The sequence below is a fragment of the Ranitomeya variabilis genome, chromosome 7 (genome assembly GCF_051348905.1).
Source record: "Ranitomeya variabilis isolate aRanVar5 chromosome 7, aRanVar5.hap1, whole genome shotgun sequence".
NCBI classification, from domain to species: domain Eukaryota; kingdom Metazoa; phylum Chordata; class Amphibia; order Anura; family Dendrobatidae; genus Ranitomeya; species Ranitomeya variabilis.
In genome coordinates this window covers 34,676,523-34,693,801 of record NC_135238.1, presented here as the reverse complement: position 1 = coordinate 34,693,801, position 17,279 = coordinate 34,676,523, and the positions used below count along the sequence as shown (strand labels likewise).

Genomic DNA, 17,279 nt, shown 5'->3' with positions numbered 1-17,279 from the left:
CCGTCATACGGGTGCGTCCTAGCCATATCATCTGGGGGACGAAGATGAACATCATAATTGAGTTGTGAGGGAACTTCAGAAACAGACACAACAGTTGTGGGGACTATCCCGTAAGCACAGCAGGGGAGGACCACAACACACAAGCGCTAGAAGGTAGGCACAGATTTCCACCTGCAAAGGGAACTCTGGAGGTGCCATCGGACCGGCCGGACTTGCGCAGCCCGGTTAACTGTATTCCGGACTGAGGATCTTGAAGCCTTCAGTAAAGAGGTAAAGAGACTGCAACCTGGTGTCCTCGTTATTTACTGCGACCTGCACCGCACCATAACATCATCACTACCCACACCTTTCATTGGGCGCCCCTCAGCAGGGTCACGGACCGGGTCTAGCCACCGTGACAACCCCAGGACAGAGACTCAGAGGCCCGGTACTGGGTACCCCTCGGCCCTGCGGCAGTGGGGGCGCTACACTAACACTAGAGAAGACAGAGAAAGGATTCAGAAGGATCTAGATAAGCTTGAACAATGTGCAACGACTAATAGAATGGTACTTAACAGGGAGAAATGCAAGATTGTACATCTGGGAACCCCCCCCAAAAAAAATTACATCTACAGAATGGGAGGAATAGAACTACGCAACAGCATGTGTGAAAAAGAATACTAATACTAATAGATCACAGACTGCACATGAGTCACAGTGTAGATGGATCATCATTATTCTCATTTGCACATGGAAACACGAGAAGTAATGAAACTGAAAGAGAGAAAATACAGATTAGATATTAGAAAAAAGTTTTTCACAGTGAGGGTGATCAATGAGTGGAACAGGCTGCCACGAGAGGAGGTGAGTTCTCCTTCAATGGAAGTTTTCAAGCAGAGGCTGGACAGACATCTAATAATAATAATAAAAAGAATATTCTTTATTTATATAGCGCCAACATATTCTGTAGCGCTTTACAGCTTAACAGTTTCAAACACAACAGTCATAAGTAACAACGTTAACAATACAATAATTAAAGCACAATAAAACGACCCTGCTCGTGAGAGCTTACAATCTACAATGAGGTGGGGGAGATACAAAGTACAGGTGTGTATTTACAATGATGTATTTACAATGATGGTCCAGCCATCTTCAGGGAGTGGGGGGATAGATGGAAGTAGTGAATGGGCTACACACAAACATAAAATGACTGATTAGGGAACGTGATAGGCCGCTCTGAACAAATGTGTTTTGAGGGAGAGCCTAAAACTTTGCAAATTGTGAATGGTCCTAATATCTTGGGGTAGAGCATTCCAGAAGATTGGCACAGCATGGGAGGTCTTGGAGTCGGGAGTGGGAGGTAAGGATGAGTGGAGAGGTTAGTCGAAAGTCCTTTGCAGAGCGCAGAGGTCGGATGGGCCGATAGACAGAAATGAGGGAGGAGATGTTGCAAATATGCCTTCTCCCAACAGCAATTTTAAGAGCTCTCCAGAGGTGTTCAATGGGATTTAGATCCGGACTCATTGTTGGCACTTCAGAACTCTCCAGCTCTTTGTTTCCATCCATTTCTGGGCTTTGCAGAGCGCAGAGGTCGGATGGGCCGATAGACAGAAATGAGGTAGGAGATGTAAGGGGGTGCTGCACTGTGAAGAGCTTTGTGGGTGAGAACAAGTACTTTGAATTGGATTCTATAATGAATGGGCAGCCAGTGTAAAAACTGGCGAATAGCGGACGCATCCTAGTAACGATTAGCTAGATAGACAACCCTGGTTGCTGCATTAAGGATAGACTGGAGAGGGGAAAGTCGAGTAAGGGGGAGGCCAATTAATAGAGCGTTGCAGTAGTCCAGGCGGGAGTGGATCAGGGCGACAGTGAGGGTTTTTGTTGTTTCCATAGAGAGAAAAGGGCGGATTCTAGAGATGTTCTTTAGGTGTAAGCAGCACGAGCAGGCAAGAAATTGTATATGGGATGTGAAGGAAAGATCGGAGTCAAACGTAACACCCAGACAGCGCGCCTGCTGCCGGGGTGTTATTATGGTGCCACCCATGGAGAGGGAACCGTCAGGTTTAAGGAGGTTAGTAGATGGTGGGAGCAGAAGAACTTCAGTTTTGGAGAGGTTGAGTTTCAGATAAAGAGCGAACATGATGTCGGAGACTGCGGACAGACAGTCACTGGTGTTCTGTAGTACAGCGGGAGTAAGGTCAGGGGACGACGTGTATAGTTGTGTGTCGTTGTCATAAAGATGGTACTGAAAGCCAAATCTGCTGATGGTCTGTCCAATTGGGGCTGTGTAGAGAGAGAGAAGAGAAGGGGGCCAAGGACTGAGCCCTGAGGTACCCCAATAGTGAGAGGAAGAGGAGACGAAGTGGAGCCAGAGAACAGAACACTGAAAGAGCGGTCAGAAAGATAGGAGGAGAACCAGGAGAGAGCAGTGTCCTTAATGCCTAGTGACTGGAGCCTAGAGAGTAGGAGAGGGTGGTCAACAGTGTCGAAAGCTGCAGAAAGATCGAGAAGAATGAGCAGAGAGTGGTCACCATTACATTTTGCTGGCAGAAGGTCGTTGGTCACTTTGATGAGTGCAGTTTCTGTCGAGTGTAGGGGGCAGAAGCCGGACTATGAAGGGTCTAGGAGGGAGTGAATGCAGAGGTAACGGGAGTAGACTAGACACTCCAAGAGTTTAGAGATGAAGGGGAGGTTGGAGACCGGTCTGTAGCTATTTGTGCAGGATGGGTCGAGGGCGGGTTTCTTTAGTAATGGAGTAATGATAGAGTGTTTGAAGGAGGACAGGAAAATGCCTGAGGAGAGTGAGAGATTAAAGATTGTATTTAGGTGAGTTGTGACGACTGGAGAGAGAGACTGGAGGAGATGAGAGGGAATGGGGTAGGTAGTGCATGTAGTCGGACGAGAAGAGAGGAGCCTGGAGACTTCTTCTTCTGTGATGGGATCAAATGTGGAGAGTGAACCAGGGGAGATGCAGGGATGGATGGGAGTCACTTAACTTGGTGATTGGGAGCGGATTTCCTGATGGATATTGTCTATTTTCTCTATAAAGTGGGAGGCCAGGTCATCAGCACAAATGTCTGTGATGAGGGCTTGTGCTTTTGGCCTGAGGAGGGAGTGAAAGGTGTCAAAAAGTTTCTTGGGGTTGTTGAATAGTGATGAGATGAGAGTGGTGAAGTAGGTCTGTTTGGCGAGGTGAAGGGCAGAGTTATAGGTTTTTAACATAAATTTGAAGTGTATGAAGTCTTCTGGTGTGCGAGTTTTCCTCCATAAGCCTTCAGCACTCCTAGAGCATCGCTGGAGAAATCGGGTTTGCGATGTGATCCAGGGCTGTTTTACTCTGTGTTTGGAGGTTCTGATGGTGAGGTGAGCTATTTGGTCCAGGGTGCTTCTAAGAGTGTCATTGTAGTGATGTACTGCCAGATCAGGACAGGAAAAAGAGGAGATTGGGGACAGTGATGAGTGTAAGGAGTCTGAAAGTGTATGAGGGTTAATGGCTTGTAGATTTCTGACTGAATGGTAGGTAGGAGTGTGCTGGGGTGGGTGAGGATTTGTGAGCGTGAAGGAGAGAATGTTGTGGTCAGAGAGGGGAAGCGGTGAGTTATTTAGGTAGGAGATTGAACACAGCCGGAAAAAGACCAGGTCAAGGGTGTTACCGTCTTTGTGTGTCTCAGAGGTTGAGAGCTGTGAGAGGCCGAATGAAGTGGTTAGTGATAGAAGCTGGGATGCAGATGTGGAAGTGGGGCTGTTCATGGGGATGTTGAAGTCTCCCAGGTAAGGGTTGGGAGTTCTGAGGACATGAAGTGCGGCAGCCAGGCAGAGAAATGGTCCAGGAAGTGGGTGGGTGAGCCCGGGGGCCGGTATATGACCGCTACTCTGAGGGAGAGGGGACAGAAGAGCCTGATGGTGTGGATTTCAAAAGAAGGGAATGAGAGTGATGGTGCTGGGGGGATGACCTGGAAGGTGCATTGTGGGGAGAGGAGTATGCCGACTCCACCACCAGGTGTATTTGTGGGTCTCGGGGAATGGGAGAATTGTAGGCCACCATGGGAAATGGCAGCAGGGGAGACAGTGTCAGAATCCTGGATCCAGGTTTCAGTAAGGGCCAATAGATTTAGAGAGTTGTTCAGAAAGTAGTTCTGCAGGAACGGAAGCTTGTTACATACAGACTGTGGATTCCAAAGGGCACAATTGAAAGAAGGAGATGAGGGAGTGCAAGTAATATTAATAAGGTTAGAATGGCTTTGATGTGAGGTAGGGTAGCGGTTGAGGTTGTGGGATGGTGGACCAGGGTTGGGGGAGATGTCTCCCGAAATGAGTAGGAGTAGGAAGATAAAAAGCAAGAAGTTTTTGGAATTGTAAGAAGTTTTTTGTGCAGTGTGTTTGGGCAAGATGGGCTGAGGTTTTTCAGGAAGGTGAGAAGTGCATGGGAGCTGTACATGGGAGAGGGAAGGAGAGAGGAGCTGATGTGTATGAGTCGTGATGGAGGGGGGATGGGGCGGTGAATGTGGATGGCAAAGGAACATAGGAGGATAGGAATATAGCACATGGATAGAAGGGAGAGCAGAGTGTGGGTTACCTGACTCCTGCCCTGACTAACTGCCATGGAATACCTGCCCTTTAACTTGATGCTTGTCTAATGCGATGCTTTGCTGAATGTGTGCGACCCCACACATGCGTGCACCCCTAAGAATGAATCTAAATTTATAGGCCCCCAGTGCAGGAGAGGACAGTGGGATTATGGGAGCTGGTTAGTTATAAATTACGGACAGCTGCTCAACACATCCTGGTGAGATGGTTTAGTGCAGTGTTTCTCAACTCCGGTCCTCAAGACCCACCAACAGGTCATGTTTTCAGGATTTCCTTAGTATTGCATAGGTGATGGAATAAATGCTTGAGCAGGTGATGAAATTATCACCTGTGCAAAACTAAGGATATGCTTAAAACGTGACCTGTTGGTGGGTCTTCAGGACTGGAGTTGAGAAACACTGGTTTAGTGAATGGTTTAGTGAATCCTGCATTGAGCAAGGGGTTGGACACGATGACCCTGGAGGTCCCTTCCAACTCTAACATTCTATGATTCTGATTCTTGTAGTGATAATATCCCGCTGATGAAAACCTGAATTTATTGAAACAGTAAAACACAGTCCAGTAAGTCAAACAACACTAGAATGGAGTTATCTGCCTCTACATTATGCTGCTCTAAGAATACATAGTAAAAACCTGGTGACAGATTCCTTTTAATCTCTCCATCTAGTGCGGACTGGCCATATCACACTCTAATACTGATCACACCCATCTTCATTCCTGTAGAAGACCTATTTGGTCCATTTTGTGTCCCTGAGCTACTGCAAATTAATAGAAGACCAAGGCAAAAATGACTAATGGATGTATACGGATGTTATATTCTACATATTGAACATAGTGTAAAGAATATTATCTCAAAAAGCATAATAAAATATTAATGTTGGCTCATTGATTTATCTTATGTTGACCTACTAAACAGTTTTTTTGATCAGTTGATGACATTGGCTTGACATAGTAATGTACTTTACCACTGCTTTGTACCCATTTACTGTACGTAAGTGCAAAGTCAGCTAAACTTGGTGATTTTGATAGGACTATCTAACATTTATGAGGGCCCACCCGACTCTCCTTCTCCTCTGATGATGTCTGAGAAGAAATTGATCGGGCCATGCAGAGAAGTGAGGGCCAGCTACCAGACAAGTACCATACAAGATTATAGACCAGGGAAGGCTCATCTCTAGCTGGACGAAACGACAAAGCCAATGGAGTCTAGCAGCCACTGTTTTCATGAACTAAAAATCCTGAAAACCCCAATGAAAGCTCTTTTTGGTTGTTTTTTAGTTTTTTTCCTAGGATATCAGCGGGCTTCTATCACCACTCTCAACAGGTTTGTCATCTGATGGGCAAATCTTTCTTGTTATGCATTGATATATTCCTTGTTTTCATATTGATCCATAATGTGATAGATTTGAGAGTGATTTGCGTGTGGCCATTCACTTTGGATCTCAGGTTCATATGCTGTGGGACTGTGCCATATGGCATATTAATTTGACTGGTACAATGAGACTCCTTGCATTGGTGCTGGCTGGGTTGAGCCACTCAGTTAATATGGCTATTACATTTTTTTTTTTAAACAAAGCTCCCTGTGATCTTGCCATTCAGTTGAGAAGGATGCGAGATCTTTGCCTCAAACCTCTGCATTAATGAACTGGAGGCACAAGGCTCGTATAGCCATCTGCGATCCCGAGCAGCGGGCAGAAGGAAAGGAAGGGAGATGCTGGAATCTGAGCCAAGTTGTTTAACTTAACTTGTGTTCCAAATGCTTATGTCAGCGCTAAACCTGTAACCTCCTGCCTGTGCCCTGGTGACTTATATAATGAAAATAATGGGTATAAGGAGGAAAAATATCCACGCAAAGGAAATCATGCCAAAAACAAAGCTGTCTGCAGTTCCAAAAATATGTAGTCGCTGCATAAAGCCATGGACTTAATGAGCAGTAACTTTTTCACTGCCAAAAATCTAACTTTACGAGATGTGACATATTGGATTTTGTGCCATGCATATCCATACAGTGTGCTATTTTTATTGGTCTTCTTTTTTCATTTAAAAAAAAGCCTCTTTAAAAAAAGGCTATGCACTAAGTGCAAAACCTTCCAAAAATTACAAGCAGGGTCATCCATAAACCATTGCAGGACCAACTGTAGTGCCTCATTCAAAATTGTGAGCAAAGTATAATTGTGGTACTCCTCCATACATAAAAGTTCTGCACAGTGCAGAGCGTGCCAAAAATTACAAGCGGGGTCATCCATAAACCTTTGAAGGCACCAACTGTGGTACCTAATTCAAATATTGCGAGCAAAGCATAGTTTTGGTACTCCTACACACCTAAAAGTTATGCAGAGTGCAAAGCCTGTAAAAAAATACAATCAGGGTAATCTATACACCCTTGAAGGCAACAACTGGACAGCCTCATTAAAATATTAAGACAGTGTATACTTGTAGCAAGCAAATTTTTTTTTTATTCAAACCTAACAAATTTCATACAAAGCAGGTTCTACAGTATACATGACAATAGTCAATTTTTGACCAAAAATATTTTGTGAACTGTACCATGCCAAGTGAGTTTTAAAAACCCATCAGAATTTTACACAGAGCACGTTAAACTCTATGCATGAATCATTGAATCCATAAAAAAAAAAAATTAGAACCTTTTTTTAGAGCTTAATACACCAGCGAAATGTAACAAGAACCATGCTACAGTGTATAGATGAAACATTGAATCAATAAAAAGTTTTGGAAGGCTTTTTGGAAGTTTACAGTGTATGCATGAATCATTGAATCATTAAAATGTATTGGGTGTTTGTGAATTTAATATACCAGCAAAATGTAACAAGAATCACATTACAGTGTATGGATGAATCTTTTAATCCATAAAACATTTTGGAAGTTTTTTTAAGAGTTTAATATACCAGCGAAATTTAACAAGAACCAAGATACATAAAAAAAATTTCAAGTTTTTTTTTATTTTTATATATCACCAAAATGTAACAGAAAGCAAGTAATACTGTATGAATCAGTAATTGAATCAATTAAAAGTTTTTAATTTTTTTTAGCTTTCTATAGCACCGAAATGTAACTGAAAGCACGTAAAACTGTATGGATGGGCAATTGAATCCAGACAAATTTCTCACTGCTTTTTTGTTATGTTATATACTGTATACCAATGAAATCTACCACAGAGCTCAGAATACTGTATGAATCAGTAACTGAATCCAGACAATTTTTTAAAAGCTTTTTTGGAGTGTTATAGACCAACGTAATGTAACAATGACTACATTAAACTGTATGGATGAATAATACAATCCAGAAAAAGTTTTTGAATGTAATTATTTTGAAAGTGTAGTTGATGTACTTCTATACTCATAAAGACTTTTCAGATAGTGCACAGGTAGTTAAAAATTATAAGGAGGGTCATCCAGTCATCCATAGACCTCAGAAAGGCAACTAGCTGGCTTCATTCAAGTATTTTTAAAGTGGAGTTTCTATAGTCTACACTCATAAAGGGTTTGCACAATGTACAAAGCCAGGAAAACATTATAAAGAGGGTCATCCATACATTCTTGAAGGCAACAACTGGAGGGCGGCATTCAGATATTGAAAATTAAAAACACTTTATGTGCTGCTGTTATCTGATGGTATGGAGAAGTGAGGGCTAATCCATGCTTTGTTCATTTTTATCAGAGTGAGTCTGTCAGCATTCTCTGTTGACAAGCGAAAGCACCAGTCTGTTATGACCCCCGTGGCAGCACTATAAACCAGCTCAGACAAGATGCTAGCAGCAGGGCAGTACAACACCTCCAAGGCATAGAGGGACAGCTCATGCCAGGTATCCAGCATGATACCTTTGAGACCCGAGAGTTGAGGGTCTCAGAGAAATTAGGGAGCATGCTTGCTTGGTCGGCCAGGTATTGCTTGACCATCTTTAAAAATGTTTCCCTCCTTGTCAAAAATACTCGGTCTATATATAACTAATCCCACATCATTACATGTGGGAAGAAGAAGAGGTCCCATTCAAGTTAAAACCAATGTTTATTAAATACTTTTTTTTAAAATAACATAATAAAAAAGCAAAATTGACCGTAGGGGACACCACAATACAAGGCTGTTACTCAAATGATCAATACTAAATAGTAGCTAAACAACACGAATCGATACCCAGGCTGAAACAGCGGATTAATACAATAATAACATACACCAACAATTGGTAATACTGCAGTATAAGCCAGTGGAATGGCCCACCAATGAAAATCTCCCAATGTATACACTGCCTATCAAAGGATTAAAATACACAGCACAGTGGCCTCATACTAGGCAGCAACATTAATGAGAATACCTGTGACCAAAACCACCTGTCCATAGTAAACCAGTGTGAATACCCATGTAATGCCAAGCAAAAGATGTGTATTACCTTGTATTAATGGCGTCCCCTTACCCTGACGCGCATTTCGCCTCCTGCTTCTTCTGGGGGCATCCAAACAGCCACACATTGAGCAGGGCGCGGATGCGCCGCTCTACAGCCCTCTGTACCACACCACCAGCAGTCTCGGGTACCTAAACAACAAGGGTCCCTCTCCACATTCTTTACCCTCTACTTTGGCACCAACAACCAAGTAACCCCATGACTAAGACCCTGGAGGGTCGAAACGTTGGGTTGTTATATCAAACTATATCACTGCACTGCTTGTGGTTTATTTATCTGTTTGAGACTATCTTTGGAATAAATTGTGAAAACACACTTGCAAACTGACAAATTAGAGTGTGCGGTGAATTTCTACTACTACGTTCTGGGGCTATCACGGTCCGTTCCGCCTGCACCTCGTACCTTAGACCAGAGTGCACACCATTTTCTCCTTAACATACAGGAATGCACGCAGGAGCAGGGCACCAAGTTATCTGACTGCAGGGCGTGGAGCCGCGCTGCCACCCTCTGTCTTCACAGACTTTACTGCCGCCTGAGGCAAAGTGCTCAAATGGCCTCATGAGTGCGCCCCTGCTTGTTCCTGCCCCTTCAATTGTCCCTAGGCTACATTCACATTGTATCTGAAACAAACATCAAAGCATAATACTAGCCCTTAGAAGGGCTGGTTCAGCATCAGCACCAGTATCAATGCTAGAGGATTCCGATTAGTTAAACTGTGCACACAAAGGCCTGGGCGAGCACTTTTTTTCCCTCCAATATGAATTGTCCCTGAGTTGTGCAATGGTGTCAGTGAGTTGAGTGTAGCGATGCCTGTCCTTTTATACCCCTGATGATGTAATATGGCCAGCCAATCACAGTAATGCCACTACCAAGATGGCTACAGCATTACAGTGACTGGCAGGCAATGCCCGCATGCTTAGTGGCTGTGTAACAGGCTCCAAACATGCGAGGCATGGATTAGAGTTTTAAATCCAGCACTGCCCAATGCTCACCGGTAACGAGCACATCTGAGCACCCAGATAATCGAGTAATATCCGAGTATCACCGACCGTGTTCTCTCATCCTTAGTCTTTTCTGTTCTTCAGAGATCTTGCATACAAGTGGAAATACTGGTTCCAGCCTGGAAGATACTTTGGTGAATGCATGCTTCATGGGGTGGAATTACTCTCATCAATAGATCAGGAATTGAACATCTTGAAGTCAATCATATTGTCTAACTTGTAACAGGACATTTAAAAACATAGCTACGGCAATTTTTTAAAAGAAAATACCAAGACATAAATCAGGAAATAAATATGACATTGACTTCAGTAAGCTGTACATGAGGCAAGACAAAATAGGGATTCTGATGCTGCTCTGCTCCTCTAGGAGGAATGATCCTTTGATTTTTTTCTGTGTAAACTAATGCTTTATTGATATCAGGTCAATGCATTTTGGGGTTACACCATCCTTTCATCCTCTACAAAACTTCACAAGTTAAGGAGCAAAAAGCAAGTGGGTCTAAGGGAAATCACGGGAAGCCTTTGCCCAGCTGCTAACCAGTATTACCCTATGAAACGCTGTCTTCTTTTTTTATATTCAAGGGACTACATCTGGTTATAAACTTTATATTACAGCCAACTCCCGTACAAACATGTACGCTTTTTCCAATTTTCCATTGGGAGTATTGAATAGAGGTGGCATCAGTTATCTCTGCCCCCCAATACACATTAGATTGTTTCCAATTGTCACACATCTACTTTGGCTCGTTAGGGCTTCACCACCCTTTCTCCTATGACAACTGCCCTCTGCTGTGCTCAACACTGGGTTCTGCAAGTGGCCTGGCGTACTCCCATGTGATCTTCTGTCAAGGTATATGTAAGGCCTACCAAGATACACTTCTGTGTCTTGGTACTAAGACACTTGGTTTTGTTTCTGTGACTGTGAACCCATACCTGCTTCCATGTGTCCCGTCTGCCTGCGGCTTCCAATGCTTCACGTCCTTGCTCCATACCTGATTTCCTGTGTCCTGCTTTCCTGCAGCTTCCAGGGCTTCAAGTTCTCGCTCCATACGTGCCTGTCTGCTGCTGTGTCAACACCCGGAATCCATGTGCTCACCAAGACCTGGGCTTAGAGGATCCATCTTACAAAGTGCGCCCTTTAATACTAATCTTTCCAAAGTTCATGGGTTTGGATGACTTTAATGTGTAATGGGTCCTTAACCCATCACTAGAGAGGTCATATCTCCCTGAACATAGCAGGGGACATTTGGAAGGAACCCACACACTTTAGGTCATAGGCTGACTTTGATTTAATGTCTATAGTTACCTTAAGAAATTTTGAACAGTGGTCTTCAGCATTGCAAATACACGAGACAGCATTTTCTCTGTTCTCCATGGGAAGATGGATACAAGCAAGTGGCTTATCATCCAAGCATGAGGCACCTTGCAATCCAAAATATCTACATGTGATGACTTTTATTGATCACCCTTCAATATCCACAATAAGTGGATTCAAGGCGAGATCACAAGATTTGTCAATGAAAGCATAAACTAGTTCAGGAGATGAGGATTATTGCCCTATTAATGCCCAATATATGATTTAATTCCACTAATTAACACTGGATGAGAAAATGGATTTCCTAAGTCCAGGCCTATTTTCCTAATTCAACTGATTTCCAAATAATTGAAAGTTGGGAATACCTCCAAGCACTGAAGAGATGATGAATCACTAATCCAATCACTGTTTTCCACAATGCTCAAATGTTATTACCAGCAAAATTTCTAAATGTTAATCTAGCTAGAGCCATAAAACAGAGATATAATTCTCATAACCACAGACATATGGGCTACTAATGATGTCCATAAAATGTTGCAGCAATATTATGCTTTATACTGGTCAGTGTATTGTGTATTTGGATACAGGGTTCAACCTTTCCCCAGGTGATGAAAGACCTAGTCAAGGATTTGATCAATGGAGTATTTTTTTCAATGCAATGCAAGAACATACATACAATGGAGGCAATTTACTTTTAGAATCAAAAACTTCCTTTCCTTAGTCAAGTTTGAGGGGTTGTTGAATGGAGAAAAAAAAAAGTAGGGAAAAAAATAATCAAGATCCTTTCTTGCTGACCCAAAAATGGTGTTTCAAAGAGATTGTCCAACAAGGATTTTTTTGGCAAAAGGCTCAGAGGGATCTAAAAACTATGAAACTCACCTTATCAATCACCCGTTTCAATGCTTACTCAGTTCCCACTGGTTTACACCTGCTCCCACCTCAACACACATAAAATGCTGGAACATACATCTCAGAAAGTTACTGGCTAAAGTTCTTCGGCACCATCCAACCATTTAACGTGTGTGGAGGCCTCCACACTTTTCCATGGCAGATGATGTTGGAGAAGGAAGGAAGTTGGAAGTTTGGCAGCCAATCCTTTTGTTTTCATGGCAAATAAGATATTGATTGAGGTGTCTGGCAGTGACTTTACCTCTCTCCCTGTGGAAAACCCATTAATGCTCTAAGTGTTTGTGTATATGGGGAGTCAGGAGATATAGCGGTTTGCCGAACGAATCATCAGCTGACGGTTACCTAAGGTGTTTGGCCAGTCTAAAGCCCTCCAAACACAGTAGACTAATGTTGACACTCTTATGTAAATGGAGCGTTGGCCGACCGATTGTGGTGGGAGATGTCGATCCGTAATGTTCGATTTTGGACCACCAGTTGTTATTTTCTCCTGGAGATAAGCTGCTGATAGATGTCTGGTGATGACTCTATAATATAGAACACAGGAAAGCTCGACCGAACAAAAGTTCCTGTGTATGGGAGAGATGGTCGAGATGGCTGTTGACTGAGCAATATGTATGCGGGGGCTTAAGGCAGATGATTGATTGAATGGGGATTTCCTTGCATTTTCAGTATTATTATTATTATTATTATTTATTGTTATAGCGCCATTTATTCCATGGCGCTTTACATGTGAGAAGGGGTATACATAATAAAAACAAGTACAATAATCTTAAACAATACAAGTCTTAACTGATACAGGAGGAGTAAGGACCCTGCCCGCGAGGGCTCACAATCTACAAGGGATGGGTGAGAATACAGTAGGTGAGGATAGAGCTGGTCATGCAGCGGTTTGGTCGATCGGTGGTTACTGCAGGTTGTAGGCTTGTCGGAAGAGGTGGGTCTTCAGGTTCTTTTTAAAGAATGTCAATGTCAGTATGTCAAGAAGTGACCACTAAGAAGATACTAGCGGAACACAGTAAGTGATAGAACGGGAGCGGTGAGGAATCAGTAATGTTACAAAGTACATGGGAAAAGGTTTCTCTACAACTTGGGAAATGGAATTACCATACTTTTCCATGGCAAAGTAACGGGGCTTAACAGTGTAAACCAGTTTCAGGTAGATGAATCTTGTCTTTCACCATTTCCTTTATTTGCATATTTCCTAACACATTTACTGCAGAAAATAATGACAACTTATTTCTTAAGAAATTGGAAAAAATATATTGTTCCCATAGTTCTCATAGTATTTCAGAGGATAATTTCCCATTTCCTCGCCGTGCCCGGGTAGCTCAGAGCCTACTTCCACAATCATCTCCACACACATCTAATGCACTCTATAAAAACTTAATACAAAAATGAAGAAGAAATAATAATAAAAACCTTCTACTAACTAGGGCTATAACTAATGATGGTAATAAATTACACTGCTTTTGGGCATCCATTTGTCAAGACACCACACAATCCTTGGGCGGTTATGCAGAAGAAATCAGCCTTAATAACAAAGCACAGTTTTTCCAGGGTGCTGAATGGATTTTGGAATTTAATAATGCTGTGTAAATTGCCTGCAAGGAGGAGGGGTGATGTCTGTTGGTTAGAGGTCTGGGTTGGCTGTCAGACGCACGCAGTTGGTGCAGGTTGGTAATCTATTTGACAAGGGAGTCAATTTGACTGAAATCTTTGTAGGGGAAATACTTAGTAAGAACTGCTGCAGAACCTCTTTTAATTGATAACAATTATTTCATAAATATGAGTTTGTTTGAAGCAAAAGTCTAGTTATCTGAATGATTAATGTTCTCTAAAATCATGAATATAGACCCATTATAGACCTTTTTTGGATTCTAGTTCACAACCAGCTGGTACACAAATGGTAGATTTTTCGAGTAGCGCAGTCAAAGGCTAGATAAAGCCTGTTGTAAAAGTAGGTTGGCGGTCAGGCATAAAATACTACAGTTTAGGAGACATTAATAGGTCAGTACATGCTAATCTAGGGTCCACAGTCTGTAGACCCCCCATACATATAAAACTAGTGTTGTCTGAACCTGATAATAATGGGGGGCACAGCCGACAGTGTAATGTATATAAGAGGGATACAGATATATGGCATATCTGATTTTGAACTGTTGATCCATCTGTTTTTGATGAGATAAGCTGCTGCCAGAGGATTCTGGCAGCAGCTCTATCTTAGAGAACACAGGAAGTGCTCTTGTGTATGGAGGAGTTAGGAGAGATAGCTGGTGGTCGTATGATCTAATGTGTACGGATCCATGATTTTTTGCTCTTGAAGTGGTTGTTCACCTTTTTATTTTTCCATAAACAGTTGGTAAATAAAGAACATTTTATACTCACCTACTGATCACCCACCATTCCACCAAAGGTCACTACCACAGCCACTATTTGGCTGTAACAGTCTTGAATAATCTACGTCAGAAGAGGAAACAAGGAATTTTGAGTGGAACCCAGGCAGAGCAATGTCAGATTCATGATCAATATCAAAGGTAAGGTCAGAAGGTTGGGCTAGGAACATTGAAAATGAGATGCAACTAAGCAGGCAAGTTGGTCCAACCACATAAATGCAAGAAGGAAAATTGCCAGGAATCTCATCAATGGCTGATAACAAAATGCTGGAAGACTGGAATAATCCCACTTTGAAGTTCCATAAGAGTGAAGTTAATTTCCTTGCTGATTCCTGATACTTTGGCTGGAGCAGCACAGCAGAGAAAGCCAGAAAAACATAAAATCCATGATGTCCCATTGTGATCAGATTGCCTAGCCTCTGGACACCCTGTGTCAGATTGAGGGTGATAACTATGGTCCCATTTTGTGCCAATTTGTTCCTTTACCTTGATGCACTCTTCATTCTTCCCTAGAAGTAGGAGATGGCTGTGAAAATTTTGTTGGATTTAATGCCCAGGCCACTTATTGATTAAATTTAGTAAGGTAGGGATCGAAGAAACTTCAGATCACGGGAATGATGAAATTATCAAACATGAATATTGATCTGTAGGCTTAAAATTGGATCTGCTAGACAGTTCTGTTGCTTGTTTGATCTTCCCATCCCCTTTTATGAACCTTTTTCCAATTTTCCTCACTCTTTTTTCCTAACAGTACACGTTCTGTGGATAAGTGAGACAATAAGAGGTTCTCAACAGCAAGGTGTATGGGACCAACCTTAACAGTGCCCTTTCCATTACTAACATTGTACAGTACATGTAGAATATAGGACCACATAGCCAGTACTAGTTCTGGATAGTACCAACCAGGACAAAGGGGCCTGAAGTTTCTTTCTTTCCCCATCTTTTTCCATGAACCCTTATTCTGATACCTTGCTTGAGAAGACAAAAGAGTCCTTCAAATGTGAGCTTTGACCAATCCAGAAAAGCCTACATTAAAAGGCCTCTATGTTTTATATGCCCATGAAAGATATCGTTCTACCAAGCCCTAGAAAACTTTGCTGACCGAGCTTTTCCCCCCAATTTCCTTTAGGCAACTTTTTCGCAAGGTACGGAGCGGGTTAACGTTTACTTTTCGGGGCCTAGAAATATTGATGAATAAATTACAATATGGGATAGTAGGCTTTGTGAAATCTATTTTAACAAAACCCAAGAAAGCCTGCCGGTTTGATAATTCACGACCCGAGATTTTCTTTTGACTTCACTTGAGAGCGGTAACACTGTACAATGAGGAGCAATCATTATAAATTCTTTTAACATTTCATTGTGAAAACAGTAATTCTTTACGAACCTTCTTTTACTTTTAATGCATGTGTGCCGTGAAATTCCATAGGAATCACTCAGCAATGGATAATTGTTGAATCTTCCCTGCGCTGTGACCACGTCTAGGCCTTATCTGCCAGACATTTTGTTATGTAAATAGCGATTCTTTCATTGTCGAGCACAATCGGGCCAATAGCATTGAACAGATAGGTTTCTTGATGAAAAGTATTTCTGAAAAAGCCATTTTACTGAAAGTTTGCCATCTTTGCCCGCAAACATATGCAAAGCCTCCCACACAAATTGAAACAGTTAACGGCATTGTTTTTATGCTGTTTGCACTTTAACTGCAATAAGATAAATGTACCCAATTATACAAGCTAGACATGTGGTATGGCATATGTGCTGATAACCTAAACAGAGATTGGAACGTACTTTGCCAGATAACCAACATTGTTTTACATACAAACGGATTAAATTTCCACTGTGCTACCGGAGATTCTTCAACCTAGTTTAAAACATCTGGCACATTATCAAATGAGGTTAAAGGGAGGCATTTAATGCCTGGGAAAGCCCTCTCTCCCAGGAAACTGAGGCAGGCAGCAAACTAAATCAATACGGAGTATGATAATACAGTCGCTTATCTAACACATCTCATAATTACAGACTGGAGTTCTAAAAAAAAAAGAAAAATTCTTACCGTCCGGTTGCGCTGCCTGCAGCTTAAGCCGAGCGTTCCAATTTTAATCTTTTTCAATTGCGAAGAACATCAATATCCAAAACCAATATTATATGGAACGATCAGCTATGGATTGGTTACGTCAAATCAACTCTTGGAATGGATTTTGTTTAATTAGGACTATGGTGAAAAGACGGCAAGAGTTAAGAAATCTAATGATAAATTGGCTTGACTAACTTTTCTACTATATATTTTTTTTCAATATTTGAAAATGGAGAAATATTCAATGTTTAGGATGAAGTGCTCGAGCAAGGTACCATGGACTTGAAATGCAAGGGTTAATGCATGCACCATACAAGCCGACGTAGACCGATGAGCGGGCCCAAAAAAGGACGACTTTTAATCATGCGCACCATAAGCAGAATTTGTATTATCCTTTTTAACTCACAGCTATTGTCTCATGGACCAAAATAAATTGGTAGACTAAAGAAGTTATAGAACTGATAAAAATAACTTAATAGGTCTTAAATAGGTATTAAAAATAAAAAAAAAGAAGTAAAACTTTCTGTTACTACATGTAACTGGTCCCAGCTGGTCTCTGCTTCCTGGCCTGTCTCTGCACAGCGGAAGTAACAGGGAT

The 17,279-nt window shown here is 42.0% G+C and overlaps 1 long non-coding RNA gene across 2 annotated transcripts in view; it reads left to right on the top strand.

Annotated features, from left to right (window-relative positions):
• Positions 1-5,735, top strand: part of LOC143784894 (uncharacterized) — a 36,653-nt gene extending 30,918 nt beyond the window's left edge. Inside the window, exons 5-6 of one of the 2 annotated variants that reach the window (XR_013217900.1) lie at positions 5,075-5,130; positions 5,237-5,372. This is a non-coding gene — a long non-coding RNA (uncharacterized LOC143784894). Of the gene's footprint in view, positions 1-5,074; positions 5,131-5,236; positions 5,373-5,598 lie in introns of those variants that run through there. The other variant, XR_013217901.1, reaches the window with a different exon arrangement.
• Positions 5,736-17,279: the final 11,544 nt, after the last annotated feature.